Below are 5650 nucleotides of genomic sequence, written 5' to 3'. Positions count from 1 at the left end.
ATATATGAAGGGTGAGTGAAAGACGGACAGACAGACAGATAGATAGATAGATAGATAGATAGATAGATAGATAGATAGATAGATAGATAGATAGATAGATACACAAATACCTACATACATGCCATTTGTCTTTCACTAAGATGAATGAATGCAGATATACGAGATTAAAAGAAAACTACTGTTTATAGAATCATAAGACTTATGAGATTCATATACCAATGCATATTTGGTAAATTGGGGTACTAATAAACTTTTGCTTTACCTTTATCCCCAACTTGATGTGAACCTTTACTAACGTTACCGAAATACATTTCATGCGTTCTTTTCAGGCTATGGGCATACAACTTCCTTTCTGCATCAACAAACACAGCAATAAAGGAAAAGGTGTTGCTTCATTTCTATTCCCTTTTTTTTTCTTCGTCTTCTTTTTTCTTTACTAGAGTCTGAACGATGTATCGTTGCTGAAGTAAAATATCGTAAGAATGCCGACATTTCTATTAAGGGCAGTTACTCTGGTATTTTTATATTTGCCAGTAAAGAAATACAGAACAACGGAAACGGGAAAACATTTCGCACGTGCTGAACTCTAAAAGTAAAAAAAAAAGTACTAGTAAAATAAAAAAAAAATATATAGAATAAATAACAAAGGGACAAGAAATATGTATATTTTCTCGCTCCTAAAATATTACCGTTGTATGAGTTTCGCACATAAAAAAAATAGTTCCTTTGAACTATGATAGACATTAAAATGAAAATACCTAAGATATAAAAAAATTAGTTCTGATGAGAAGCGGGGGCGGGGGTGGGGGAATAACAGTTTTACCAAATAAATCATGTTGCGCACAAATGAACTTATACCGTTATTTTCAATTTTTATAAATTGCAGTTTTGCGATACGATGCCACTAAAAGATAACGAATATATAAATGTTATTGTCCTTCTCATTTTTGTCCATGTTTTTAATACCATTGGTTAGTTTTCAGGGACGGTGAGCTGAGAGAATTGTTAGCACGCTGCGTAAAATGCTTAAACGGTGTTTCGTCAGTCTTTATACTCTGAGTTCAAATTCCACCGAGGTCGACTTTAACTTTCATCCTTCCTGGGTCGATAATGTAAGTAGAAGTTGAGCATTAGGGACTCTGTAATCGACTTACCCCACGAGTTTGCCAGCCTTGTCCCAAAATTTTGAAACCTATGTCATAGAATAGTTTTCTTAATTCGTTATATTAATGGATAGTAACCAACTAAACACACACATACACACACACACACGCACACATATATGTGTACGTGTGTGTGTGATTGTGTAGAAACATATATATATATATATATATATATATATATATACATACATACATACATGGCTGTGTGGTAAGAAGTTTGCTTCCCAACCATACGGTTCCGTGTTCAGTTCAGCTGCTTTGACACCTTGGTCAAGTTTTCTTCAGCTAAAGCATCAGGCCGACCAAAACCTTTTGAGTGGATCGAGTAGAAGGAAACTGAAAGAAGCTCGTCGTATATATGTGTATGTGTATGCGCATATGTTCATGTGTATCTTTGTGCCTCTGTCCCCCACCACCACAAGACAACCGCTGTTGGGTGTCTTACATCCCTTAACAGCAGTTCTGAAAAAGTTATGATAGAATAAATAGAAAGCTTATAAAAAAAAGAGTTGATTTGTTCTACTAAAAATTCTTCAAGACGGTGCCCCAGAATGGCCACAGTCTAATGACTGAAGCATGTAAAAGAAACAAAAGATAGATATATTAAATTCTATATACGTATGCATACATTCACGTAGATATATATATAGATAGATAATTATATACACAATACATGCATATGCATATAATATGTGTGCGCGCGTGTGTGTGTGTACATATATGTACATGTTTTTACATGAATATACATACGTACATGACATATATATGTATATATATATATATTCATGAATCTACATATATGTACATATATTTATATGAATATACGTACATATACATACGTACATGTATGTACGTATATATACATAGATAGATACATATTAGAATTTTATAGCTGTACTTACATACATACATACATACATACATACATACATTTTATATTTACGAATGTATTTTTAGGGATTTTTCCATGCAGAAAAACATTTGTATTTTGTTTTACTTATTTGTCATCAAACTCATGACCAGTTCGATTGTAATCAACTATAATTAACTTATGCTGCTTAATAACACAGCTTCCGTTTAACAAGAATTATAGTAGAAAACTAGCTTTCACCCATTAATGATTTTAGACGACTAAAAGACCAAAAAAAAAAAAAAAGGGGATCATTTTTATGGCCATCTTAGCGGATGACGAAATCCCATTTTTAGTTTGACAACTGTGCACGTGTGAGATGAAAAGTTTGAAAAAAAAAATGAAGTCTAAAGGAATTGGAAATATCCTGTTGCTGTAATTCGTTCGGAAATCTCAGCTGGAGTTAATTTTTGTTTTTGATTTTTGTAAATTATATTGAATAGGTTTTAGTATTCTGTGTATACGCATGAAAGTATGTAGCAGACTCCAGCACACGCTTATAGAAATGTGTACACATGCATGCACACACACACACACATACACACACACATACACACACACACACACACATACACACACACATGCACATGCACAAAGACATATACACCTACAATGACTAACCTGTGTGTGTGTGTTTACCATTATACATACATGTATACACACGTATACACACGCGCGCACACTCTCTGTCACACACACACACAAACATATATATAAACGTAATTATATACATGTATGTGTGTGTGTGTATGTGCGTGCGTGTGTGTGTGTGCGCGTGTGTGTGTGTGAATGTCCACCTGGGAGTAGATAAAAAAGAAATTAAGAAAAAGAGCAACCTGTTTTCTCTGTTTTTGCGGCCAACTTTAAATTATTTATATTTATTTTCATGTCATGCATCTTACTTCCTGTCTCGCGTGTTAATATGTTTTGACAAAGTACATGACCTCAAAAATACCCGGTTAGCGTTACTGATATATAAAATGATTCTTGCGTTTCATTAAAACAAATTGGGAAGTAATATTGCTTTCAAGTTTTGGCTCAAAAGGCCAGCAATTTCACAAAGAAGGATAGATGGATTAGATCGATCCCACTGCACAAGCGGTACTTATTTCATCGACTCCTGATAGGGATGAAAGACAAAGTCGACCTGGGCGAAATTTGAACTCAGAACGTAAAGACGGACGAAATGCCGCTACGCATTTTGCCCGATGTGCTAACGATTGTGCCAGCTCGCTGCCTTAAATTGGGAATTAATATTGGAGAGAGATACTCCCAATAGGGAATTGAAATCGACAAAGGGGGATCACTGTATTGAAAATATTCCAGTACCGTCTGGTACTCATCATGTGTTCATTGACTTAGGTTATCTTTTATAATTTATTTATTTCAGCTATTGGACTTGTGCCATGCTGGAGCACCGTCTAGGCGGGTTTTAGTCGATTAAAGGAACTCCAGTACACATGTGATCGCATTTTTTTTTAATTTCGGTCTCTTTTGCCGGATCGCCTAGTTAGGGGGAAGTGAACTAACCAACACCGGTCGTCAAGAGGTGGTTTTGGAAAAACACAAGTACAGGCATTGAAAACACATACACAAACAGTACACACACGCATGCACACATGTATGCGATGAACCTCCAATCGGCTTACGTCTATCAAATTTACTCACAAGGCTGCCCTTGTGAGTAAATTTGTGCTGTGCAGTAGGACTGAAGCCGACAAGAATGAAATACTATGGTGAATCTAACGGGATTTTTAATGTGACGCTTAACTTAAATAGATATAAAGAAATAGTTTTATGATATCTAGACAATGATTTAGTGACCTTCATAGTGTTAATTGCTTAAAATTACATCCACTGTGAGAGGGAGAAGCCATTATCTCATTAATTTATTCTGCTAAAGAAAAGAGAAAGGGTGATGAATGGAGTCTCTAAATTATATGAAACTGAATAGTAGCATGCAGGAGGAGTAAGTCGTTTACACAAGTATTTCTACCATAGTACTGGTTTTCTTGTCAATGGTTTCCAAGTTATATGTCAAAATAGCCAAACTGTAGCAGTTCCAATTGATAAAACATTTGTCATCATTGAACTTAAATATCGCTACTAATAAATTAAGAGGCTTTTCTTGCCGATATGATACCAAATCTGTAAGGCTATGTTGACGTCTATTCTTGAAACATTTCTAAATAAATATATAAAGGATTTATGAAAAAACATCAATAAATAATCTTTTAAATGTCTTCTACTAAGATTCAGCAGAAGCAAATTTACTAAAAGTAACATAAGAATTATAACTAACTGATATTAATGTATATATCCATATTTCCATCTTCCCATAAATATCTGCACACACACACACACATATATATGCATAGTTTTTATCCATTTCTTATATGTGTGTGTATATGTGTGTGTGTGTGTGTGTGTGTGTGTGTATGTGTGTGTGTGTGTGTGTGTGTGTGTGTGTGAGTATGTATGTATGTATGTATGTATATAATTTCTGATTCTTAGTTGAACAGAAACAAATACCCATGCATTAATATAAGTATTATAGCCTATCATTTAATGAAATTATATTATATAAATAGCCATATCTATATTGCGTGTATATGTGTAGAGTTACTAGATAAAAATGCTTATATGGGTGGCAGCCAATAATTTTAAAGCGTACAGGCCAAAATGTTAAGAAATTCGTTGAAAAATTAAACAATAATAGACATAGTGGAATTCATACGCAACATATAAAAGTACAAACCTCCTAAAACTCAAACATTTTCTTACTATAGAGTATTTGATATATGAAAAGCTTAACTCTCCTGGATAGAAAAACCAATACGGCACTCTGTCGGTTATGACTACGAGGCTGCCCTTTGATCCGATCAATGGAACAGCCTACTCGGGAAATTAACGTGCAAGTGGTTGAGCACTCCACAGACACGTGTACTATTAACATTGTTCTCAGGGAGATTCAGTGTGACTCAGAGTGTGACAAGGCTGGGCCTTTGAGATACAGGTACTACTCATTTTTGCAGGCTGAGTAGACTGGAACAACGTGAAAAAAAGTGTCCTGCTCAAGGACACAACGTGTTGCCGCGAATTGAAATCACGACATTACGATCGTGAGCCGAAAGTACTAACCACTATGCCACGCACCTTCACAGACAAACCAATATATAAGCCACGAAATAGTCACAAATGGTTAAATACCTACTCTTCTACTACTGGTTGTACTGAAAGAATTTACAACGCGTTTAGACCAGAAACCCAATGGCGGTGAATTTCATCTAAAAAAATTCATCGTCTGCGGAACACAAACCAGAACAGATATATATGTATAGATAGATATATGTATATGTCAGTTTGCACGTGCGTGTGCATGAATGTGTGTGTGTTTGTGCGTGTGTCTGTGTGTGTTTGTGCGTGTAACACATATATCAGTCACAGGTCCGTAAGGTTTGATTGAATAATTCCACGATATATGTATATGCACACACACACACATACACTCACACGTGCGCATGCGCGCGCACCCCCCCCCCACACACACACACACAGAGACACACATATATATATA

The sequence above is a fragment of the Octopus bimaculoides genome, chromosome 5, assembly GCF_001194135.2.
Source record: "Octopus bimaculoides isolate UCB-OBI-ISO-001 chromosome 5, ASM119413v2, whole genome shotgun sequence".
Classification (NCBI taxonomy): Eukaryota; Metazoa; Mollusca; class Cephalopoda; order Octopoda; family Octopodidae; genus Octopus; species Octopus bimaculoides.
This window is presented reverse-complemented; position numbering follows the sequence as displayed.